Source organism: Sarcophilus harrisii, chromosome 4, assembly GCF_902635505.1.
Source record: "Sarcophilus harrisii chromosome 4, mSarHar1.11, whole genome shotgun sequence".
Classification (NCBI taxonomy): domain Eukaryota; kingdom Metazoa; phylum Chordata; class Mammalia; order Dasyuromorphia; family Dasyuridae; genus Sarcophilus; species Sarcophilus harrisii.
The window spans coordinates 14,596,934-14,623,054 of NC_045429.1; the positions used below are offsets into that span (position 1 = coordinate 14,596,934).

General features: G+C 47.3%; 1 protein-coding gene across 6 annotated transcripts in view; it reads left to right on the forward strand.

The window, feature by feature from the left end:
• The window catches only part of KANK4 (KN motif and ankyrin repeat domains 4), a 105,052-nt gene that overhangs the window by 39,182 nt on the left and 39,749 nt on the right, over positions 1–26,121 (forward strand). The window contains exons 1-2 of one of the 6 annotated variants that reach the window (XM_031968998.1): positions 17,934–18,064; positions 18,982–19,216. The exons of 3 other annotated variants lie outside the window; for them this stretch is intronic. The gene's annotated coding sequence lies outside the window, so the exon portion shown is untranslated. Of the gene's footprint in view, positions 1–17,933; positions 18,065–18,981; positions 19,217–26,121 lie in introns of those variants that run through there. 2 more of the 6 variants (XM_031968999.1, XM_031968996.1) reach the window with 2 other exon arrangements.

Below are 26,121 nucleotides of genomic sequence, written 5' to 3' on the forward strand. Positions count from 1 at the left end.
GAGAGAGAAACAGAGAGAGAGAGAAATAGAGAGAGAGAAATAGAGAAAGAGAGAGAGAAACAGAGAGAGAGAAATAGAGAGAAACAGAGAGAGAGAGAGAGAAACAGAGAGAGAGAGAAAGAGAGAGAGAGAAAGAGAGAGAGAAATAGAGAGAAACAGAGAGAGAGAGAGAGAGAAATAGAGAAAGAGAGAGAAACAGAGAGAGAGAAATAGAGAAAGAGAGAGAAACAGAGAGAGAGAAATAGAGAGAAACAGAGAGAAATAGAGAGAGAGAGAAACAGAGAGAGAGAGAAAAAGAGAGAAATAGAGAGAAACAGAGAGAGAGAAATAGAGAGAAACAGAGAGAGAGAGAAACAGAGAGAGAGAGAGAGAAATAGAGAAAGAGAGAGAAACAGAGAGAGAGAAATAGAGAGAAACAGAGAGAGAGAGAAATAGAGAGAAACAGAGAGAGAGAGAGAAAGAGAGAGAGAGAGAGAAATATAGAGAGAGAAACAGAGAGAGAGAGAAAAAGTGTGTGCACTGAGAGATTTTATCTTCCAATTAGAGGTAACCTAAAGTAGAACGGTCCCCCTTGGAATGTGTTGGCCATTTATTTCTTTTCTCTTGGAAGTTTCCCAACTTCTCTCCTTGTGGAGTGGAACGTGAACACCGGACTGCACTCAGGCTCTGGTCTCCTTTCTTGTTTGTTTGCACTCATAATCCTAACTCGATGGATTCTTGTCGAATATTGATTCTTTCAGCCAACCTCTTCTCCCAGCTTTGGGCCACACTCACATGCCAATGACATCTTCATTTAAGCTGTTCATTTCCATGTTGGTACGGCTGATAACAAAGCCTTGTGGAATAATAAGAAAGATCATTTCAATCGACTCAATTCACTAGTCACCCAATTCTCTGCAGGTAGAGCCAGGGTCTCAGAATCCCAGCTCTGTGTTCAAATCACAACTCTGTGATATTGTGTGATCTTGGGCAGGAGTCTTGACTCAGTTTCCACAATTGTAAAATGGGTTTTGGATTAGAGGATTTTTATAGACTGTTTCCTTTAAAATTGTTTTTAATATTTTATTTTTTCTAATTACATGTAAAACAGTTTTTAATCGTCATCTTTTCTTTTACAATTTTGAGTTCCAAATTCTTCCTCACTCTCTTTCCTCTCTCCTTTCATTGAGAAGGCAATCAATTTGATAAAGGTTATACACAACCAGTCAGGCAAAACATATTTCCTTATTAGTCATGTTGTGAAAGAAAACGGACCAAAAAATCCAAGAAATATAGAGAAAACTCCCCTGCAATATTCCTCAATCCAAATACAGTCTTTTTCTGGAGATGGACAGCATTTTTCATCATAAATTCTTTGAAGTTATCCTAGATCATTGTATTGCTGAGAACAGCTATGTCATTCACAGTTGATCTTCATACAGCGTTATTGCTGCTGTGTACAAAGTTCTGCTCATTTCACTTTGCATCAGTTCATGTAAAAATTCCCAGGTTTTTCTGACATCATCCCGCTTGTCATTTCTTACAGCACAACAGTATTCCATTATATTCCTATGCCACAACGTGTGCAGCCATTCCCCTGTTGGTGGCCATCCCCTCAGTTTCATCACAAAAAAGTCTGCTATGAATATTTTTGTAAAACAGGTCCTTTTATTTATTTATTCATTCGTTTATTTGTTGTTTGTTCATTTATTTATTTTTGCTGAGGCAATTGGGGTTAAGTGACTTGCCCAGGTCACACAGCTAGGAAGTGCTAAGTGTCTTGAGACCAGATTTGAACTCAGGTCCTCCTGACTTCAGGGCTGGTGACTTTTCCCTTTCTGATGATCTCTTTGGGATATAGACCCAGTAGTCATATTGCTAGCTCAAAGGAGATATACAGTTTTATAGCTCACTGGACACAGCTCCAAATTGTTCTCTGGAATAGCTGGATCAGTTCACAACTCCACCAACAGTGCACGTAGTGTCCCAGGTTTCTCACATCCCCTCCAACATTTATCATTTTTATTTTCTGTTGTATTAGCCAATCTGATAGGTGTGAGTGGTAGCTCAGAAGTGTTTTAACTTGTATTTCTCAAATCGATAGTGATTTAAAACTTTTTTTTCATTGACTATAGATGGCTTTGATTTCTTTGAAAACTATCTGTTCATATTCTTATCTATTGGGAAATGAATGATTCATATTCTTACAAATTTGGCTTAGTTTTCTATATATTTGAGAAACGAGACCTTTATCAGAGAAAGGCTAAGTGTCTTTCTTATTCTGCACATTGGCAGGTTATTGACAAAGTTCTTTATATGCCTCTTCCTTTAAAAGGGGGGATTTGTTTTTTTTCCTTATCTTTCTACCTTCAGTCTTTAGCACAGTGTTCAGACCATTCATTGCTTAATAATAATAATAATAATGTTTACAAAGTGCTCATCATGTGCCAGGCACCGTGGCAAGCACTTTACCCATATCCCCTGCCCAAGCACATCCCATGATATTCTCTCATTTGATCCAATTCTTGCTATTGAATGACTTTATCTGTGATCCTCACATGACCTGAATACTATGTGTGCTGGGCAGTTGTTAAGGACCCTGCCTGGGTGAAGGGGCAGGTCAATTCTCCGAGAACCTCCACGTCTGTGGATCACAGCATCTGAAGGAGTTGCAGGCAAATTTTACTGACACAGGTGTTGCTTGTGGACTGGGAATGAGATAAATTGGAGGCAGAGGGAGGAGGAGAGAGGTCAGACAACACAATGGCCTCTCAGTGGGGAGGTCAGAGAATAGCAACTGCCTCTCGGTCTCCTTGTATCATCTCATCCTCTCATAGGAAGAGATCCATTCTACAGGTCTGAGTTAGACCCCCAGCAGCCACTGGCAGGTGGCTCCCGTTTATTCCAACAGGCAGTGGGGAATAGAAAAACAGAAAGGAAACAGTCCCTGCCCTCAGAGAGCTTATATTTTACTGGAAAAATTGAACAAAAGGAATATAAAGTAATTTCAAGGAGAGGGCGCTGACCACTGGGAATCAGCAAAGATCTGTTGTAGGAAGGAGCACCCGAGCTGTGTTTGGAAGGAAGGAAGCCAGGGATTGTTGGAAAATGAGGAGAGAAGGGAGGACATTCCAGCCTTCTCTCAGAACACTAATCAACATTTTTAAGATAAGACCGCTCCACCCTCTCACAAAGGCCTGTACTACCCCCCCACGTTTCCCCATGTTGTCCAGGAGAACATCATCAGATCTTGCTGAAATCCAAACACTTTCTCTGTCCCCCAGTTCGGTAGCCGTATCAGACAAGGCCCCTGTTGCTCTCTGCCCACCTTTCTAAATCCTCACAAATCATCTTTTGGAAACTTTGCTCCTGAACGCTGCTGGAGATTGATACCGAGCCAAGCTCTCTGTAGTTTCTGGAAGTAACCTTTCCCCTCCCCTTTTGAAAACTGAGGTGATATTTGCCATCTCCCGGCTCGGGCTGCCTCTTATCTTCTTCATCATTCTTCAGCTTACTGCCGCCCGCTCCATGATCATTCCTGCAGATGTAATGCATCTGGGTCTGGGGATTTAAGCTCTGTGAGAGAAGGTACGTTGTTCTGTCTATCTGCTCCCCAATCTCGGGCTTCATGGCTGCCTTGGCTGTGTTTACCCAGATCTTTTCAATTTGGAGATCATTTTCCTTGATAGCAAAGATGAATCAAAATAGCGACTGAATAGCCTTGCCTTCCCTCCCGTCTCCGTTCAAATTATACGGTCTGCCCTGAGCAGCGAGCCCCTTTCTTCTCTTTTCACTGTTATTTCGGCCTGGGGAGCCATCAGGAGAAATTCAGGCATAATACGTGCCCACGGCCCAAGCTCCTCGGAAGGAAGGGCGCACACAGATTTCTGATAGTTCCAACATCATTTGGTTTGCCTGAGTGGTACTTACATAGGCAAGGGAGGGAGGCAAGGTGGGTAGCCGGTAGGACGACGGCACCAGCTTTTTTCCCATTTATAAGCAGCACAGAAAAGCAGAGGAAGCTCCTAGGCTGGTCTTTTTTAAACTGGAGCTTATGCTGTGACTCTGCAACTGCTTGTGTTGGATAAAAGAAAGCCAGAGAGACAGGTGAGATGTTACCGTGTGAGAGCATGTGGCTCTAAACATTCTGGGGGTGCTTAGGAAATGTCCCCCTGGCTGGGGGTCTGCCGTACGGAGCTTGTAGACAAAGCCGAGCCAAAATTCTGAGCAACGGTGACTGTGGGCAGTCATTCTTTTGACAAACGGCTGCTTCCTATCTTGTTTTCTCAGATGTGTCTGAGCCACAGGTCAAGGGACCTTAAAGTCGCTGGTTTTGGGACCTTGACAGGTGATTTGCATTTTGACAAAAAGGGATCTAGATTCAGTGTGTTACTACACGAGCTAATTCTGTCCATTCCTTCCCTGTCTTAGTGAATGATAGAGCAAAGAAATTAGCTAAATACACAACCCCTCTGTATCCTGCTCTCCCATTCGTCCTTCTAATGGAACTGCTGACAGAAGGTTAGCTGTGCAATGAACATTTTTAGAGAATTGATATCTATGTAGTATCACTCCTGCTACCGGATGAAATAGCCATTAAATACCTAAAGACTCCTAGGAAGTTTCAACGATTATTTGGAAAGTAATTGTGTTTTATTGATGAAATCATTTTCAGTTAATTAGAAAGCGGCTCGATTTTTAAAAAGTTAATTCTTTGGCCAAAAAAAAAATTGATCCTGTTTGTATACCTATTAAGTTATTCCCAAATGTTGTTTTAATAATCATCTGATGTTTAATGAAATGCTCGATGATGGAATTAATTTTTTGGGTGGTATTCTAGAGTTTAACAATCTAAAGGAGAGAGTTAGACTCCTTTTCGTGCTAAGTCTTGGTTCATGGCTCCTAATCTCCCTCCAAGGCCTTACTGATAACTCGGGGCCAGACATTCTTCTCGCTTGAACTGTAAAAGAGTCATTTGAAAGCAAGTCACTAATGTGGATTTGAACATCTTCATGGTTCGGTGTTCTTTATAGCTGGCTCTTTAGAAACCAGTTTTCCTCGTATAATTCAATTAATCAATCAATAAGCATTTATTAAGGGCCTACTGAGGACCTGGCACTACCCAATACATTCAAAATGAGGGCAAGATTGTTCTGGGAAGCTGATGGGGGGAAGGAAAGGCTTTATGTAGGAAATGGCAGTTGAATAGGGATGTGGATGTAGAAAAGAGAATATCTATGGGATAGTGCATGGAGATGGGGCTCCTGTGTGCACAGAATACCGAGGAGGCTAGTATGGAAGCAACGCAGAATATAAAAAGGGGAGGAATATGTGAGATAATAGAAGGGTAGGAAGGAGCCAGGTTGGGGGAGATTTAAGCCAATTAGAGGCGTTCATATTGGATTCTAGAAGTAACAGGTTATGAGTAAAATTTACTGAGTTGGGGAGGAGCATAGTCAGGTCTGCACATTAGGAAAATTACCATTAGTAAACTCCTTTAAATTACCTAATTTGCTCAGGTAATAGTTAATGGCATTACCTAATATTAAATGAATATTTACCAAAAATGAATGTTAACTTATTTAAATTATTGTTTATCTATTAGAATAAATAATTATCTAGTAGGGGTGGGAGCCAGATTTTTGAGGGCCCTAAATGCCAGGTTGAAGATTTTGTATTTTATCCAAGGGGCAGTAGGGAGCCATTGAAAGTACTTGAGTGGGGTGGGTGATATGGTAAGGTCTTTTTTATAAGAATATCTGTTTGAAAGTTGTACCGATGAGGATAGGCTGGGGAAGGGAGAGACATAAAATGGGAACCCCATTTAGGAGGCTTTTGCAGTAATCTGGGTAAGGGGGAATCAGTCAGATTGGGGATGGAGGGGGAAGGAAAGAAGAGAAGGGGTGGATGTGAGGGATGTTGGAGTGGAATGAACAACAGAGCGGTGGATGGAAGTTACAGAGAGAGGTAAATGCTGTGCTAAGTGGGGGGTTACAAAGAAAATGCAAAAACCAGGCCAGCCTGCCCTCCAGGAGTACACATTCTATCGGGAGAAAAACAAGTATCTACCCAGGAATATACTGAGTAGTCTAAGTGACTTGGAGGAGAGTGCCGGCAGTTGGGAGACTGGGAAACGCTTTCAGAAGCAGCTGAATCTCGGGGGAAGCTGGGGATTCTGAGACCCGAAGGGGAGGAGGAGCAGCATCCCAGGTACCATGGATAGGACAAAGACAGGGAGGTGGGAGATGGAGAGCCCCAGAAGGCCAGGACTGCTGAGCCCTGGAGTCTATGGAGGGGAGAGAAGCAAGAACAGTGTGGAGAGGCAGGATGCCAGGTGGTGAGGAACTTTAGATGATTGCAGAGCCTGTAACTGCAGCCCTGTTGTTGTTCCATTCGCCCCCAGTCAGTTTTCCTAGTTTCTCTTTCTTCACTTTGCTGTTGTTCCTACTTGCCCACAAGCCTCTGAGTCTCCAGCCTCCCTGCTTCTCGTGGCACAGTGACATCCCACTGCATCCACGTGTCCCGCGCCATTGCCGCTCCCCAAGCAGGAGACAGCAGTCTTGTTTGCAGCTAAAAGAAGAGCTGCTCTAATGGCCCGGTGACTCTGGGACCTTCTGGTTATCTTTGCTCTCCTTGGGATCCCTCATGGCAGCGAGATCTCAAAGGCGGGGGGGGGAGGGGGGAGCCTCTGGCAGGTGGGAGGGGGCTCTGGCAGGCGGGGGGGCTCAATCATACTTCCTTCTCCCAGTTCCAATGAGTTTGCAGAGCCTCATGGACGGTCCCCCATAGTTCTGGCTTCCTCTGGGGCTGGTCCCTTGGAAACTTTGCAGAATTCCCAGCCCAGGGCCTGGAACTTTAGAAATGAAAAGCATTTTGATAACAGGGTTTTGGTATAATTGACTTGCCCCCACGTTGGCACCGGGCACTAGCGAGAAGGGAAGTGACCCGGTGACTAGCCCTGAGTGCCTGGGTCCGGAGCTCTCTTCCTCCAGCATGACCGTCATGGCCCTCGTGGCCGCCTCTGGCCAGGAGAGCAGTGGGACCCCCGGACTCCGCAGGGCTGGCTCTGCTCTTCTCACCCCGGCTGTGGCCCTCACACTGTCTTCTGCCTCCTTCTCTGGGCCAGAGGAACTTCCTGCTCCTGTAAATACAGGGAGACCTGGTGGTTTAGCGTTGAAGTTCTTAGCCAGGATTCTATTAACTCTCCACTGGATTTGTGAAAAAAAAAAAAAAGAAAAAGAAGGCTATCTTTTTGATTTTTTTAAGAAAATAATTATACTTTATTTCATTTTTTACTTCCAAAACATTTGCATAGATAATTTTCACCATTCACCCTTGAAAAACCTTGTGTTCTGAATTTTTCCCTCCCTCCTACCCCCCCCCATGCCTCCCCAGCTGGCATATTTTTATTTTAATGTTCATTTTTAAAAATTTTGAGCTCCAATTTTCCCCTCCCTTTCCAGCTCCCCAGCCGTTGAGAAGGAGAGCAATGTGACATCCATTATACATCTGAAGGCGTGGAAAACATATCACATCTTTATTTGCACTAATGTTTGGTTGCCTTTGTAAGTTTACATATTTATTTGATGTATTTTCAAAAGCTCTGAGAAGGGAGCCAGAGGCTTTACCAGCTGACAGAAGGGCCTCCTGCCCACATACAGAAGATTAGAAACCCTTGATAGAGTGGAAATGATTTTAGAGAGTCTAACGTGGGTTTAAATCTGATCTTTGATGCTAGTTATGTCACTTAACTGATCCCGCCTTAATTTCCTCATCTGTAAAGAGGGGATAATAACCACAGGATGGTTGTGAAGATGCAGTGAGATATGGATGGACTTTCAGATCTTGCTGTGCTATACAAAGAGCAGCTATTTTTATTGTCTCTAATTCCCAGCAAATTAACACCGTTGAAAACGACTTCCTCAATAAGTGCAGAGGATGCAGGATATTGGAGCCAGAAAGGATGTTTCAGAGGCTTTGGTCCAAACCCATAGTCTTATGGAGGAGAAGAGTGGGACCAAGGGGGACAACTTGCCAATGCTGCAGAGCCGCGCTGAAGGTCGTGGTCCCTGAGGGGAGCACTTTGTCCCCAAGAGGAGCACTTTGTTCCCAAAGCTCTCCGTTCCCTGGCGATGCCGCTGGCTTCCCCACGGGCCCAGCTCCTACTTCTCTACCCGTATTTTATCCTCTGACGTTTTTGCAGCTTTTCTCTCTCTGGCCTTGACTAGGGCTGCATAGACAAGAATAGCTTCCATATTAATATTTACTCTTACATTAGAGTCTTTGTGGTATCACAGGAAAAACCTTTGGGTTTGGGCTCAGCTCTGATGTCGCGGGCCGGCCGAGGTCGGAAAGGGGGGTCACTGTCTGTGCCCCAGTGGGCACTTGGGCATCCCCTCCCTGCCCCTGGAAGGTTCTCTTTACAGAAGGTTATGTTGGGAGTACAAGGGCTGCTTTGGAGTCAGTCTCGCCTTTGATTTATTAAATGCCTACTTTGTGCCAGTCACTGTTTAGAGGCTGAGAAGGGCCCCAGCATCCCCTGCTCCAGAAGCTGGCGTTTGGATGAGGGGACTCTGTGTGTGGCAGCGTTCCTTGCAGCAAGGAGGAGCTCGGAGGGGCTTTTGGTAGAAGGTGGGATTTTAGCTGGGACATTGGGGGGTGAAATGATTGGCTCCCCAAAGTGTTATCCTAAATGGGACAACTGCTGGTAGAGGGAAGGTTCTCACTGGAAGTTCCCTAATGCAATCAGTTGTGTGGTCTGGGGAAAACAAGGCAAAGGAAAGTAGGAGGGAGGTTGCTGGATCTGAAAGCAGGAAGCTACATGTTCAAATTCTGCCATGGATCCTTATTAGCTATGTGATTCTGGGTCCTCATCTGTGAAATGGGGATAATAATAGCACCTTCCTCCCAAGGATAAAGGGGCTAATTTGTAAAGTACTTAGTAAACCTTAAAGTGCCATTTAAATACTAGTTATTATTATCAAAGGCCCTTCCAGCCTCTGATATTTCATGTTCTAGGGTCCTTCCCGCCTCTGACATTGTGTTCTAAGGTCCACCTGGCTCTCCCCCTCCTCCCCAAGCTCTGAAATCTTCCCGGGTCCCTCCCAGTGTGGACGGTTTGGGTCCCAAGGACTGCCCAGCTGTGGTGCTCCACGTTCTCAGGTCTCTTCCGGGCCTGCCCTTCCCCGTGCCTCGGCCCCCCAGCTGGGCCGTGCCGTGGTTCTCTCATTAAGCCCCCTCTGCCTACATGGGCCCACGTTTGATCGGCCGTTAATCCACGGCTTCCTTGGGGAAGATGGGGCCATTTCTGAACTAATAGAATAGGTTTCTTGTCTCCCCCCACCCATGCAGGTGGCCCCCTCCATGCCCAAGAAATTAACTTTCCAGCTGCAAAATCTCTGGCTGCCGTTCCTTTTTAGAAGCACGAAATGCCTCCCCTTCCCCCCGTGGGCCGCCCTCCCGCGCTCCTTCCCCGCTGCCTTCACCTCCCGCATGGAGGGCCACGCTATTAAATGGAATTTTCCCCCAACTTGACAGGTTTTAGATAAATATTATTGCTCAGCTCTCAGTGTAAATGCTGGGCTGTCTGATAGCTGCTGGGCTTTCAAAAGGGGGGAGGGGATGCAGTCAAACGCTTCCAAAGACAGAAGTGGGTTCTCTATCCAGCGGAGAGGGGCCGGCCTGTGGTGGGGGAGGGGGCTTCGGAGCCTTCATCATCCATGAAGTACCTACTATGCGCTCGGCCCAGTTCTGTGTGCTGGGGATCCGGGTCCTGCTATCCTGCAGAAATGTGTCTTTCTCCAAAGAGCCAGGGGCTAATAAGATGTGTGTCTGTCTATCTGTCCATCAATCTACCAATCTATCCATCCATCCATCTTAGTTGTCTATCGATCTATCTAGATATAGATATATAGATAATAGATAATATAATATATAGATCTAACTCTCTAATTTGTATGTGTGTATATGTGTACATGTATTTGTGTGTTACTGTGTGTACACACACACACACACACACACACACCATAGAATTCAAGGGTAATGGGGACAGGACTTCCTGTGAAGATGCCGTTTGAGCGCGGGAGCTGCAGCAGAAAGCCGAGTGCGTTCTGGGTGGGCACAGCTTGGGCAAACGCCCAGAGTTGGGCTTCCCTGCGTGAGGGTCCCCAAGGGGCCACAGGGATCCCCGCAGGTGTTTCTCACAGAAGCTGAAAGTCCAAGTGGGACCATCTCCCGCTATTCCTTCCTGGCCCGGGGATTCGCTTATTTCCTTGGGAGGAGACTGGATGAATGAATGAATTGTGAACCTTCTAAAGGGAGTTGGGTTTAGAGCTGGGGCTCTGAGTTCAAATCTTGCTTAATATTGCCCGATTTCTGTCTGCTCCTCTGTAAAATGGGAGAGCTGGATTGAAGTCTTCCCCTTCTGTGGGACTCTGGAAGTCAGGAGACGGAGGACTCTGGGCAGGGTAGAAGAAAGGGAGGGGGGCTTTCTTACAAGTACCCTGAGTCCCCCTCAATCTCCCCCCGCCTCCTGTTGCTTATCCCAGCCGTGTCCTTGACCCCGGTACGTTTGCTCATCGAGCCGTCATCCTGGGAACAATTTCCCGTGGAAAGCAACACCTGACAGACTTGCGGAACGCCTTCCCCTCCTCCCTCCGAGCCTCGGTAGAATTCAGGCGGAAACGCCAGCGCAATAAGGAACATTCCTGGAGAATTTGCATTTGTTGATTTGTTTCAGGCCCGGGAGCCCACCCAGCTTCCCCGGGCAGCCTCGCAGACCTCCTAGGAGGCTGACCTTCCCTTCTGCCTCCGCAGAAGCCCCGGGGATTCGAGAACAGAGACAGCCCATGGGAGGTTCCCTCTTTCTCCTCTGGGTGGGCTGCTGGCTTTTCTTGTCCCATACATGATACGTGGCCCCGTGCGGTCTCTGTTACAGACCAGGCACTTGGGGCTAAGCGCTGGGGGGCACAGACAGGGAAGAACAGGGGAGAAGCAACAAGGAGACTGAGACCTAGACCGAAAACAGCCTAAGCTAAATGCAGAGTGACGGTGACCTCGGTGGTAATGGGACCGCTTGCAACCGGAGGAAGGCGGATCAGAACAAACTTTGCAAAGAGCTGGTGTTTGGGGGGAGCCTTGAAGGAGGCTGATGTTTCTGAGCAGTAGAAGTGGGGGGGGGGAGGCATTCCAGCTCTGCCAGATGTGGAAGGGACTTAGAACATCAGATGTCAGATCTTGAAGAGACCTTAGAACACGGGATGTGAGAATTTGAAGGGACCTTAGAATATCAGATGTCAGAAATTGAAGGGGCTTTAGGGCATGGGATGTCATGTCTGGGAGAGAGCTTAGGACACATATCAGAAAGAAGAGTTTCCTTGGGACACAAAATATTAGCGCTTGGCTAGATTTTAGAACACTGAAGTCAGAACCTTTCAAAAACCCTCCTCCACACCTGAATCTTCTCCTTCTCCCTCTAATTCTTCGGTTTCAACAAGGCTCAGTTCAGTCTTCTCCTACGCAAGGCCTTTCAGAGTCACCCAAGTTTCTCCCCCAAACACAGTGATTACTTCCTATTTCTTCTCCTTGAAGATTTCTTTCTTGTGTTTTTTTTTAATCTAAGAGAATCCTCAGCATACAGTAGGTACTCAACAAGTGCTTGCTGAATGGAAGAACATGAGATCAGAATTTGAGCTAGAAAGTCCTTTAGTCTGACTCCCTCATTTCAGCTGCAGAAGAACTTGCCCAAGATCCCAAAGGTAGTAAGTAAGCAGAGAAGCTAAGATGGCGGATGGGAAGGCCAGTCCGGCCGGAATAGAAAGAAGGATGGGATGGAGCTGGAAGGGTGTGAGTGAACAGAAAACTTTGAATGCTTTGCTAAAGAGCCTGGATTTTATTTTCTCTTTGGACTCTACTTACCCCAGACCTAAATGGCTGAGAATTCCTTTCCCTTTCTGAACTTACTGCTCAGGACTCTGTTTCTCACATGTTCTGTGTTCTTCTATATTCCAGCCAAATTGTTTTACTTGCTGTCCCACCAGATCTTGAAGATGTCTTCAAGATCTGACATCTCATGTTCTTTTTTTTAAAAATAGCTTTTAATTTTTAAAATATGATAGTTTTTAACATTTACCCTTATAAAGCTTTGTGTTCCATGTTTTTCTCCCTTTCTTCACTCTGCCTCTTCCCCTAGACAGCAGGAAATCCAATCCATGTTAAACATATGCCATTCTTCCCACATTTTCACAATTATGCTGCACAAAGTGAAAATACTATGTTGTGACCCACACTCAGTTCCCACAATCCTCTCTGGGTGCAGACGGCTCTCTCCATGACAAGACCATTGGAACTGGCCTGAATCATCTCATTGTTAAAGAGAGCCACGGCCATCAGAACTGGTCATCGTATAATCTTGTTGCCGTGTACAATGATCTCATGGTTCTGCTCACTTCCCTCAGCATCAGTTCATGTCAGTCTCTCCAGGCTTCTCTGAAATCCTCCTGCTGGTCATTTCTTATGGAGTAATATTCCATAACATTCATATACCATAATTTATTCAGCCATTCCCCCACTGATGGGCATCCTTTCCATTTCTAGTTTCCGGCCACTACAAACATTTCTGCACATGTGGGGCCCTTTCCCTCTTTTATGATCTCTTTGGGATATAAGCCCAGTAGAAACACTGCTGGGTCAAAGGGGATGCACAGTTTGATGGCTCTTTAGGAATAATTCCAAATTGCTCTCCAGAATGTTTGGATCAGTTCACAGCTCCACCAACAATGTATTAGTGACATCCCATGTTCTAAAGGCCCTTCAAGACCTAACATTCTGTTCTTCCCAAGCTCTAAGATTCTATGACCTCTGTTGCTCCAGGGACACATTGTACATAAATGTTTTGTGAAAACTGAAGTGTTTTTTTTTCCTTTTTTTCTGTTCTTAGCTCTCATGAACTGCTTTCCCCCTTTCTCTATCTCTCCCTGTGGGTTTGTGCCTTTATCTCTCTTTGTCTATCTCTGTCTCTTTCTCTCTCTCTCACCCTCTTTGTCTTTCTCTGTCTGTCTTTCTGTCTCTCTGTCTGTCATTGTCTCTGTTTCTGTCTCTCTCCCACACAAGCTCTTATCTTCAGGGCCACAACATGAGACATCCCTGTCCATAATGTGACTCTGTGTTTCTGAAGAGCACAACTTGAAGAAGAAAATCTGTTGCATGTCCTGGGCCCCTGATCATAGGGGCCTCGTGCCAGGCACAGATGGGCCCCTTGGAAGCTCTCCACCCTTTGCTTGCAGTGAGAATGAGGCACTGGGAGAATGAGCCCAGCTGGGCCCCAGGATGGGTTTTAGGTCTGCAGCAAACTGACCATGAACATTACTTCTCCTCCGAGGGCCTCAGTTTCCTTATCTGTTAAAAAAGAAAGAAAGAATTGGACTTGATGGCCCTTGAGTTTCCTGCTGAATTATGATTCTTAGTATTCTGTTAGAAAACAAAGGGAGCCTGGACGCACACGCACACACACACACACACAATCATACTGGATAGGCTGTTTAGAGAGAGAAAAGACTGGTTCGAGGAAGGTGAGTGTTTTCTTTCAAAGATGGCCTTGTTTATTGCTGCTGACAGCTCAGTTTATGAATGGAGAAATCCTCCCCTTTCCAGCTGCACAGGATTGCTGATAGTGAAGGGAATAGATGTGCTTTTTTCAAGCATTTCTGGGAGTTCTGGTGATTTCTTTCTGAGAGAGAGAGAGTGTGTGAGAGAGACAGAGAAAGACACAAAGAGAGATAGAGAAACAGAGAGAAAAAGAGGAGGAGGAGGAGGGAGGAAGGGAGATTAAGAGAGACAAAGACAGACACAAACAGAGAAAGAGAGACAGATCGAAGGAGGAAGGGAAATTAAAAGAGAAAGGTGGGGAGACAGAGAGAGATTTAGTAACTGAAGACTGAACTAAGACTCTTATGACGTTCTCTATTTTGAACTTTAGTTTCTTGGTCTGTGAATTGAGCGGGTCAGAGCAGATCATCCCTGAGATCCCATCAGGGAAGAAATGGGAAGGAGAAGGAAGGACAGAAAGGGAGAAAAGCCTGAAGGAAGAGAGTGAAAGGGAGAGGGTAAAGGAGAGACCAAGCCCTTAGATTTCTCACCTAAAATGAAAAGATGGTGGTTCTCACTGGGTTCTCCCTCTGCACTGCCATAATCTACTCTGTAACTAAGATCCCTAATTTCAAAGATGTCAGAAATCATGAAATCTGCTTCAAAGGGTTTTTTGGTTTTCCTTGAGATCTTGGACTTGGAAACAAAAGTCCTGCAAAGGTGTTGAGTGGGACAGATATCGGTGGCCTTTACTTACCCACACTGAGGTTCTCCCCTCTGGGGCATGTCAGACTCCTAATTGACAGCAATTTGGATTTGGATTAGAGAAGACTGCCAAGAAACCTGATCTTTGGGAAGAACATCCTGATGCTAATGGCTGTGGACATCAGATCTGTTTTTATTTTTAGTTTTTGATTTTATTTTTATTGATTTTGGGGGGGTTACATCACCTCCCTTCCCCCCCAAAAAATTCCTCCCTTCTCTTCTGTCTAGTGAGCTGTAAATAAAATAAAATAAAATAAAAAAGGGGGTGAGGGGGATAGAGCTGTTCAGAAAAACTAAAACATCTGTGCCTGCCTGTGCATCCAATATTCCACCCCAGTAATCCCCTCCACCACAGTGAGGTCACTATATCATCCCACCTGGTCCCAGGAGCCATGTTTGCTTTTGATAATTTCACAGCATTTCCTTGATTTCTTTAGAATGCGAACCCCTGCTGATGGGACTTTTTTTGGCCTTTCTTTGTGTGACTAGCACTTAAAAAAATAAACGTAGTTGTGTTTAGTGTGTTCGTATGTTTTTGCGTAAGTAAAAAATATTCTGAATCAGGAATAACTTACTAATTGATTCAGTAAATATACAGTGCTACAGTAGCATTAGCCAGTCAAGAGGCACTATAGGATACAGAATGCCAGGGCTAGAGTCAAGGAGAGCTGAGATCAGAATTAAATTCAGACATTTAGTAGCTGTGTGAGCCTGGACAAGTCACCTAATCATATCTGCCTCAGTTTCCTCATCTGTAAAATAGGAATGATAAAACGAGTAGAATAGCCTCTACCTTGCAGTTGTGAGGCTCAAATGAGATAATAATTAAAAAAAAAAAGCCAGCAACAAAGTATATATATATATATATATATATATATATATATATATACACACACACACACACACACACACACACACACACACACACACATCTTTTCTGTTCTCCCTCCAGCATGAAGTGGAGTAATATGAGCTCTGAATGCAAAGTTAGACACCAGGCAGATTATGAGGAGCTTGCGATGCCAAACAGAAGAGACTGAGTTTTATCCTATAGATCATAGGGAGTCTCTAAAGCCTCTTGGGAAAGAAGGGCACGTGGTCCACTGTGGGCCACAGGAATGTTCCTTTGGAAACTGGGTGAGGGAGGCAGCAGGGATGAGGGGCAGGGGTTGGAGGGCTCTGGGAGACAAAAATTAGGTGGTGGCTGCAATAATCCAGGCTCGAATTATGGAGGCTACAGTAGGACCCAGGAGGGAGAATTAATTAATTAATACCTGGTACCTGGCAGGATGGAGTCCAGGGCCACACCAACATTGGCAGCAGGGGTAAAAGGAAATGGGCTGGCTCTCTTTACAGGCTTTGGGGAGTTGTGATGAGGGCTGAGTTTGGGGGAAAGTCAATGACTGACAGAGTCTCAGACTTTGGGACCTGGAAGGGACCTCAAGTGTCAGAAGTCCTGGGTTCAGATTCCAGCTCAGTGACTGACTCCCCATGGAGCTGTGGTCCCTTAATTCATTTCATCTCCCCAGGATCTACAAAATGTAGGTGTTGGGCTCGATGACCTGTTTCTCCAATTCTCTTTCTCTCTAAATTGGAGCTTACATTATGGCACTCATTCGTTTATCATTTCCAAGTGGCTTTTAAAAGCATTTGAAAGTGTCAATAAGGTACCCTGCTAGATGCTAAGGGTACAACGATGAAGGTGAAGGGAGCTTATCCTTGGAGGAGTTCCCAGTTTAAGAGCAGGAGAGAAAATGTTCACTAAGATAGAGGAGCCGTGAGAAAAGCCAGTGAGCTGGGATGAAATCACTTCCAGATGGGGGAACCCATGAAGACTTTTTGACCACGGATCACTTACGCCAGGAGGGTGCTTAAAAACTGGCCTCTTCCTTCTTCCTTCCATTCAACAAAAGAGGCAAATGAGACCCATAGATCTGGCAAGAGGCAAAGCCGAGCTCCAAACCTAGGCTGTGATCTGGGAAGAGGCAGGCTGGCCCAGTGGCTAGAGCCTGTCTGTGTTGTCAGAAGACTTGAATTCAAGCCCATTCCTATCTATTCGATCATGAAGGCGTCAGTTCATCAGCTCTGACCTTTGTTAAATCTTCTATAAAATGCGGTTAGATTATGACTTCTGAGGTCCCTTTCATCTCCAGTCTGTGTTTCTGAAATAAGAGCATTATTTCACTTATTTGACATACTTAATTCATCTCATGTAAGCCACTTGAGAGCAGCCGCTATCTTGGTTTTTATCTGTGTTCTCATCTCCTGGAACACAGTAAGTGCTTAATAAATGCTTACTTGATATAGTAGGTGCTTAATAAATGCTATCTTGATTATTGAATAAATGAGGACAGGCATGGATTTATTTTGCCATTATATCCCCAGAACTTCACTAACACGGTGCTCGGCATATAATAGTTGTTTGATAAATGCTTGATTTAGAATTAGGCACGTTATTAGGTCCTTAATAAATGTTTACTTTATTGACATAACAAGCACATAATAAATGCTGTCTTGCTTACTAAGTAAATGAGGGCAGGCGTGGATTTCTTTTTGTCTTTGTATTCCTAGCACTTAACACAGTGCCTGGCATAAAGTAGCTCCCTAATAAATGGCTGATTTAGGATTTGGTGTATAGTAGGTGCTTAATAAATGCTTGCTTGATGGACATAGTAGGTGCATAATAAATGCCTTTTGATTACTGAATAAATAGGATTTCTTTTTGTCTTTATATTCCTAGCACTTAAACACAGTGCCTGACATAAAGAAGTTCCCCAATAAATGGCTGATTTAGGATTAGGTGTATATTAGGTGCTTAATAAATGCCTGATTGATTGACAAAGTAGGTGCTCAATAAATGCTTGCTTGAGTATTGAATGGATTGATTTTTGTCTCTGCATCCCCAGCACCTAGCACAGTGCCCCTGGCACTTAGTAAATGTGGAATCGGCAGTTTCTGTATGTTTTTGGATTTGTGGTCCTTTCTTGTTGTTGTTGAGGCAATCCGGTTAAGTGACCTTCCCACGCAGCCAGGAAGTGTTAAGTGTCTGAGGTCGGACTCGAACTCGGGTCCTCCTGCCCTGGGGCTGGTGCTCTCCCCCCTGCCCCCCTCTGCGCCCCCCAGCTGCCCCCGCTCTTAGTCAGAGATGCCCCGGCCTGGGCGCCGGTCTTGCTGCGGGGACGTCTCGGAGCTCGTCCTCCTCCGCGGGTCGGGCCGCGGCCCCTCTTGCTGCACCCACGGCAGGTGCGGCTGCCGAGGGAGGGCCGAGCCCGGGCCCCCCGCGCCTCCGTCCCTGCCCTTGGGGCGCCTGAGTCCGGGCGGCGCGAGCCGGGCCCGCGGGGCCCTCGGCCTTGGCTGCCCCGCCCCTCCGCCGTTGCCCCCTCCCGCCTGCAGAGCCGCGCCTCCCCCCGGCCCCGCTGTCCTCGCGGCCGGACCCGCCCCCTCCCGCCCCGTCTGCCCGTGGCCGGGCTGAGCCGCACTCGGGAGCTGTCCCCGGGCCGGATGCACGGGCTGAGCCGCCCTCCGCTCGCCCGGCTCCTCCGCTCGCCCGGCTCCTCCGCTCGCCCGGCTCCTCCGCTCGCCCGGCTCCTCCGCTCGCCCGGCTCCTCCGCTCGCCCGGCTCCTCCGCTCGCCCGGCTCCTCCGCTCGCCCGGCTCCTTCGTCCGTCGTTTCTGGCTCGGCGGGACCCGCCCGGCGCCCTGGGCTCCCGGGGGCGCGGCTGGCGGGCGAGCGGCAGGTACAGCCCCCGAATTCGGACGCCGTTTTTCCCCCGGCAGGGCTTGGGGTCCAGCTCCGGAGCGCGGCCGGGGGCCTCCTGCCCGCCCTGACAGAGGCTGCCGTTAGGCCCCCGAGGCCCCGCTGGTGTTGGGGGGGGGGGCGGCGAGGGGCGGCGGGGGCTGAAGTTTCTTAAAAAGACCAAGTTGCGGAGCGGAACTTGGGCACTAATTTGCCTCCCGGGGGAGGAAGGATTTCATTAAGGAGGCTTTTCATTTGTCCTGGGAGAAAGTGGGGGGCCGGGAGCTGCCTCAGTGCTTAGTTGGTTAGGGACGGCTTCAGCGGGAGCCACAGCTTTTGCGGAGCTAGCCAAGGGTGGGGCACAGATCCCGGGTTCGAATCCTGTAACCCCTCTGAGGGATCGGGCAGATCCTTTCCGGATCCCGAGATCCTATAATAATTACCTTTTCTGGGTAACTCTGGGGCTCAGAAATTGAGGAGATTAGACCAGATAAAGAAAGAGATGAAGAGCATTTATTAAGGGCTTACTGTGTGCCTGGCAGTGAGGCCGGTTATTGGGAATGGGCCCCCAAGTAGCTTGCGTTCTGATAGGGGAGTTATACGGGAGAGCTGCAAGAGGAGAAGGGGGAGGTGCCGTGAAGGTCCCCTCAGATTCAGAGACTGTGATCTTATGACGGGTTATTGGCCCGTGGCCTGGAAATGCGTCCCTTTCAGTATTTGCTGCTGAGTGGAAATCTGGTTATTGGATTCAAACTTCTCCCCCCCCCCCCCCCAAGGCTTTGATCCTGGTGCTTTCCCACCAGAAAGTGGCAAGGGAAGGACACGAGCGTTTATGGAGCTGCTGGGCAAGGGAGCAAGCCTTTATTGGGCTCCTGCTATTTCTTAGCACTTTGACATAGAGTATCTCATTGCCGGCAGGTGAATTCCTTTTTGAGCTCCTTTGTTTGGTGGCCGGGGCCAAAGCGGTCCGGGATCTGAGGGACAGAGAGGACGCCGGTCACTTTGTGACTGCCAGGACGCCCAGGGCTGTTGGCATCAGGAACTTCTGGAGCCCGAGGAGCTGTGGGGGCAGCAGGGCAAAGCTGCCTCTCTGGAAGGGACGGGGCCCTGAGTCTGGGCCGGCTGCCTGAGCCGGAGGGAGGAAGGTGAGAAGGTAACTTGGCTCTGTTTCCCTGACCCCAAGCTTCCTTTCTCCTACCCAAGTGTTAGATCCAGTTGCTGCTGCAATGCAGAAGAAAGCGAGAGGCGCTTGTGGCAAGTGTTGGGCCGGACTTAATGAGATTTGTGTTAATGTGGCATTTATTGGAGATGAATTATCTCCCGCCGTGCCGGCCACAGAGAGCAGGGATCCTGCCGGAGAAATGTTTGGGGCGATCAGGCTTCCAGCACCACAGGTGGGGGCGTGGGGGGCTCTGGTCTTAGGGTGGGACATCACACAGTTCTCCTGTGGGCCCACGCTTGGGTCCTTGGGGAGAAGGAGGGAGATGGGGGGGTGAGATGGGGATGGGAACCTGCCAGAGGAAATGAGAAACGGGTTTCCTCTTGGCGCGCTCTGGGCCCAATGAGGGGGGAACGGGCGTTTTAGGGGGCCTTGCTTGGGCTCTGCGGGAACAGCCAAAGGGAATAAAAGTGCTCCAGCTTTGGTGCAGTACCTGCTCTGTTTGACTTTGTGATGTCGGCAGCTCCGGGGCCAGGAGGCTGCGTCCCGAGCCAGCCTGTCTTTCAAAGAAAACCCAAGACGCTGTTTGTTTTGGCAGCCGCCTCCTCCCAGCGAAGAAGGGATTTTTAATAATTGCCCAATAAAGGAGAAAGCCAGAGAGAGAGAAATTGCTCTGGGGGGAGGGGCTGCTTGCAGGGGACCAGAAATTGTGGGGAGGGGAGGTAGGGCGGGGCTTATATGTACATAGACATACATGTATGTAAACATACATACACAGATATATCACACACACACACCCAGGACTTGTAGTAAGACTTTTAGGAAATGGAGACAGTTGGGAGAGACCGGCTTCCTTGAGAGGGGCTCACAGAGGGTCCATCCCCCAAGGGAAACCTCCAGACTCTGCTGCTGCTGAGCTGGGGCTGCAGGGGGTCTCAGTCCTGCACAAATGATGGCAAACGGGCTGACGCTCATTTCCATGGTGGGTGTTGTGAGCACAGTAAAGCCTGTGCTGATCTTGCTGGGGGGAGGGGGGTTCACATGGTCCCAAGGTGCTGGATTCGAAGGAATTGGGTGAGAAAAGTGCCCATGAAGTGTCATGTGGTCTTGGGGTCAGGAAGACCTCTGCTACTTATTAGTTGTGCGACTCTGGGCGAGTTAAGCTGTTTGCCTCGGCTGTAAGATGATAACGACAGCCCCTCCTTTCCATTCATATGAGGTAACTGTAAGGTGGCACTAGTAGGGGCTTAATATTTATTTCCTTCCTTCACTCCCTCTGGAACATGTGTCTCTGACACTTCCTAGCTGTGTGAGCCTGGGCAAGTCATTTAGCTCTGCTTGCCTCAGTTTCCTTATCTCTCACATGAGCTGGGGAAGGAAATGTCAAACACATCGGTATTTCTGGCAGGAAAATCCCAACTGGGGGCACAAAGAACTGGGCCCAACTGGGCACGTCCAGTCCCACCAGCCCCCTCATGAGGAAACACGGCCAGAGGGATTGGTCCAAGGTTACGAAGAAGTCACAAAGTCCAGATTCTAACCTGGGACCTCTGGCACTAAGTCCCATGCTGAGAGACACCTTGGTACAGGGGCTGGAGAGCTGGTCTCGGAGGTCTTGGGTTCGGATTCTACCAGAGATAACCTATTGGCTTGATCCTAAGGGAGTTACCTCTCTTTGCATCTAGCACACAGTAGGGGCTTTACAAATGCGCCTTGGCTGAGATGTCTGTAGGCTGGCTGCGCGCAGTGGTGGCTTAGCCCAGGTTTGCGTCTGGATTGGAGCTGAAAGCAGCTCAGAGGAGCTCGAGGGAAGCGGGGATTTGCAGCCCAGAGCTGAGCAGGGAGGGTGTTCCAGGTGGGGGAGATCACCTTGGGATCCCGCCTGGTCTCCTTCAAAGCTTCCTTGTCAAAGGAAAAAATAGCCAGTTCGCACCTAGATTTAAACGTTCTAGGCAGACTCTCAGCGAAGCTAATGATGTGTCATTAAACATAATTAAGCAGCTCTGCAGACTCTCTGCTGACTGGTTCTAGAACAAGGGTGGGCCCTCTGGGGGTGGGGAGGGGTCTGTCCTTAGGAGTAAGAAGATAGCATGTGGCAGGAAGCTCCCAGATGCCTGCATGTTCTCTCCAGGCTCGGCAGCTGCACGCCAGCTCTGGTCTGACTCGCGGCAGTCGGGGTGAGCTTTTGCTCATGGATGGCCGCTATGAGACCCAGTGAAGGGCCGGGCACTCTTGCTGAGGGGGAGCTTCTGTGGGGGGCTGTCTTTGAGCCGTCCCCCCAGGGGCAGAGGCAGAGGAATGAACATGGGCCTCCCCGTCTGCCCCCCGAGTATCTGGTGACTCCTGGGGGATCGTAAGCTCCCTACGGGCAGGTCTGACCTTTGTGTCCCTGGTGTCTGGCACACAGTAGGTGTATCATACGTTTATGCAGTCGCTTCACTGAAGTTGGTCTATTCTGCGAGCCTCGGTTTCCTTTTTAATAACTACTTTTAAATAGCCTTGGTTCCCCTTGTTGTTGTGGGCATTTTAAAACACTCCTCGCAGGGCCTGGAGGCCCTCCAGATGTTCCCTCCATGAGGAGAGGGCCCTTCTCTGGCTCCTGTTTTCCTCCCCACCATGTGCTCAAACAGTCTGGTCCCTCCAACAGGACACACCCATCTAACTAACTCCGTGCCCTTGTATTGGCTGGGAACGTCCCCCTCCCAGCGCAGCTTCCCAGATTCCCGGCTTCCTTCTGCTTTCAGTGAAAGTCCTGCATCTTCAGTCCCAATGGGCTTGTGATGGAGAGAGCCATCTGCACCAGAGAGGCTGAGAACTGAACGCCCACCACAATGCAGTATTTCACCTTTGTGGTGGTTGTTTGTTGCTTTTTATTTTTTCTCCTTTTTGATCTGATTTTTCCTGTGCAGCGCCATGAATGTGGAAATATGTATAGAAGAACTGCACGTGTTTAACATATACTGATTACTTGCCATCGAGGGGAGGGCGTCGGGGAAGGGAAGGAGAAAAAATATCTGGACACAAGGTTTTGCAAGGATAGATACTGAAAACTATCAGTGCATGTGTTTTGAAAATAAAAAGTTTTTTTTTTTTTTATACCCTGCCTTCTGCTGCCCCACAGCCAGGCTTTCCCCCAGCATCCCTTGCATGGATCCTGCTCGCTCATGCTGGTTTGTGGGTCGCTGCTCCATTTGGAACGTAAGTTCCTTGAGAGAAATGATCTTCTTTTGCTTTTCTTTATCCCTATGTATCCAATACAGTGTTAAATTGATGTCTTTTGTTTATACGTCACCAGAATTTCTCCTAGTATGTCTTCTCCCCATTTCTTCCAAAGAACCAGCTGTAGAACAAATATTTTCAAATAAAATAATCAGCAGAATTGGTCAAGGCACTAGTAAATATATGCAATATTCCACATGTGATCTTCCCATCTCTGCAAAGGAGCAAAGGGAGCTTCTTCTCATAGTTCTTTTTTTTTCTCTTGGGAGTATTTTATTTTTCCAATTACATGTAAAGATAGTTCCCAACATTCATTTGTGTAAGATTTTTTTCTCCCTCCCTCCCTTTGACAGCAAGCAAGCTGCTATATGCTATACATCTCAGATCTCTTCCTTGGGGCTGGGCTCATTCTCTGTCATTTTGCAGCATTCGATTTATTTTATTTTAATTTTTTTTTGGCAAGGCATGGGCTTAAGTGACTTGCCCAAGATCACCCAGTGAGTATCAGGTGTCTGAGACTGGATTTGAACTCATGTCCTCCTGACTCCAGGATGGGCTCTCTCTCCACTGCATCAGTGCTACCCGAGAACATTTCTACTTTGGTCCACTTAGGGAGTTTATTGTTCGGATCAGCTGCCTCTCTTGGGCTAAACTCTTCATTTTCATTGCAGGTGTCTCCTCCCCAGCTCTCGTTTCTTTTCCAGTTCTTTTCTTGAGCTCTCATTTCATCTCAAATACCTTTTTTAAGTCTTTAAAAAACACCTGCGTCTTTTCTTTGAGGAATTCTGGCTGTGTTTTTTGTGAGCTGTGTTTTTCTTGGCTTCTTTGTTCTGCGTTTGGGCCTTGGGCATCCCCGTATGACGTAATGATGCTTTATCCTTATTCTTCTGGTGCTCTGCCTTGTGCTACTGGCCTAGCCAACGGCCAATCCGGGGACTGGTTTTGTGATCCGGGGCTACTGTGGATATTGCTTCTCTTTCTCCTCCCCCACTGACACAAGGATCAGCTCGGAGCGGCCCCACACTCTTTCTCTACCTGGGAGCTGCCTCCATGTTTTTGGCCCCTTTGGGAGTCACTTCCTCCCACTTCCTGCTGCTTGGCTTGCGTCTGTTCCTTCAGACCATTCCTTTCCCATAGTTCCTGCTCTGACCCTTGGCTGCAGCCTGATTCATTACTTTGGGCTAGAAAGGTGACCCATTGTAATTTCTTCTTTGACTTTCTAGACACTACTCAGTTGGTCATTTGTGGGGGGAACAGAGCTATCCTGGTTCCTTCGACTGAACCATCTTGGTTCAGTCTCCCAGAGCTGAGATTTAAAACCAAAAATTCTGGTTGTGATCAAGGGCACTGATCCTGGAGTCACGTATTGACTGTGTGATCTTGGGCAAGTCATGAGTTCTCTCTAGGTCTCCTGAAAAATGAAAGTGTTGGACTTGAATTGTAAATTCCCTTTTAGGTCTAAATCTATGATTTCTTGACTCCAGATAAAATCCTCTTTTCAAGCACTAGATTCTAAAAAGATTTTTGATTCTGCCCAATAGAACTAAGCCATAAGCATTGTCTCTTCCCCTCCGTTCCTACACTTCACAATCAGTCAAATTGTCCTTCCTACTTTTCCAACATCTTTCCACTTAACTTATCTGGCCTTTGGGTTATTCTCCTCCCATTTTTTGTGCTGCCATAGGCCCCATCCATCACTTTTCCTCTTCCTTTCCTGTCTCTTGCAGCTCCTGGATGGCCCATTTGAGTCCAGAAATCAAGATCCTAGAATTTGAGAGTTGGAAAGGCCCTGGGTTTAGTAGAATTCCTGCTCCTACTGCTGGGGAGCCATTGATAGTCAATATGTCTTGTGTGTGTGCGGTTGCAATAATAAACAGCCAATTTATGAGACGCCCTATCAGGGCTCCTATGAGGAGCCTGCACTGAGTTGTTTATGATTGGGAAGAAGACAAGGAATTGATTGGAGCTTTGGGAGAAATTTATGGTCAAGGCTTGAAGACACATGAATTCAACCTCAAGGACGATGTGAATCATAACGGAGATCTTCTGGCCTCCAGGGCTGGGCTTTGCCGCTTGGAGTCAGCGGCTAAAAGTCACCCTGAGCAGAGCTGGCTGCTTCTCCGCGAAGCTGGCAATTCTCTCCGTCATGGAATTGATTGAAATATCACTGCATATTTTGCAGATGCTTCTTTCCAGCATTTAGGAAGACGTCCATGGGACTTATTATTTCCCTACCTGGGGAGAGCTTTTCTTCACAAAGGGAGCAGTCATCGTTCCCGACACAGCGAGAGGTTTCCAGTTAATAGGAATGCTGACTTTGGGTAGTTCTGGTTTGGTTATCATAAATCAGCGAGTCACATAATGTCCTGCCTGGAAGGGATCCCATTTTACAGATGAAGGAAATAAGGCCTAGAAGGATGCAAGATACTCAAGGTGCTGTAGATAGAGAGAGGAAGGGAGAGAGAAACAGACACAGAAAGAGAGAGAAAAGGGAGGGGAACAGGGAGGGAGAGAGGAAGGGGTAAGAGAGAGAAAGAGAGAAAGGAAGAGAGGGAGGGGAGAAGGAAAGAGGGAAGGGAAGGAGGAGGAAGAGAGAAAGAAAGAGGAGGGAGGGAGATTTTTTTAGCTTTTTATTTTCAAAATATACACATAGTTTTCAACTTTCACCTCTGCAAAACCTTGTGTTCCATTTTTTTCTCCTTCCCTTCCCTTTACTCTCTCCCTTAAATGGCAAGTGATCCAATCTATGTTAAACATATGCAATTCCTCTATACATATTTCCACAATGATCTTGCTGCACAAGAAAAATCATATCAAAAAAGGAAAAAAATGAAAAAGAAAACAAAATGCAACAAACCACAAAAAAGTGAAAATGCTATGATGTGATCCATCCTTAGTTCCCACAGTCCTCTCGCCGGGTGCAGACGGCTCTCTCCATCACAACACCATTGGAACTGGTTTGAATCATCTCATTGTTGAAGAGAGCTGTGTTCATCAGAATTGATCATAGCATAATCTTGCTGTTGCTGTGTACAGTGATCTAATTCTGCTCATTTCACTCAGCATCAGTTCCTGTAAGTCTCCCCAGGTCTCTCTGAAATCATCCTGCTGGTCGTTTCTTATAGAACAGTAATGTTCCATAACATTGACATCCCATCACTGACCCAGCCATTCCCCAGCTGATGGGCAAACACCCAGTTCCCAGATCCTGGCCATGACACAAAGGGCCGCCGCAGACATTTCTGACCCCGTGGGTCCCTTTCCCTTTTTTATGATCTCTATGGGACACAGGCCCAGTAGAAAAGCTGCTGGATCAAAGGGTTTGCACCGTTTGATAGTTTGGGGCATAGTTTCACATTGGAGAGACGCTCTTTTGATGAGATGATGAGTTCTCATGTTTCCTCTGAGAGCCGCTGGGTCGCGCTGGGAGGGCTACTTAATTTCTCCATTTTCTAAGCCAGTCTCAAAGTCTGTGTGTACACTTCAGAGAAGATGTGCTGGTAAAGAGTATTCCTCAGTGGTTAGCACACTCTACCAATGAAATCGCAGAACCTGCCCCAGTTCCTCCCTGGCTAATAGAATTGTATAAACATCTTTGCCATCCTCCTCCTCCTCATTAGCATCAGCTCAGTTACTTTTATTTCTTGGTATGGAGTCATTCCCCACATAACAGTCTAAGA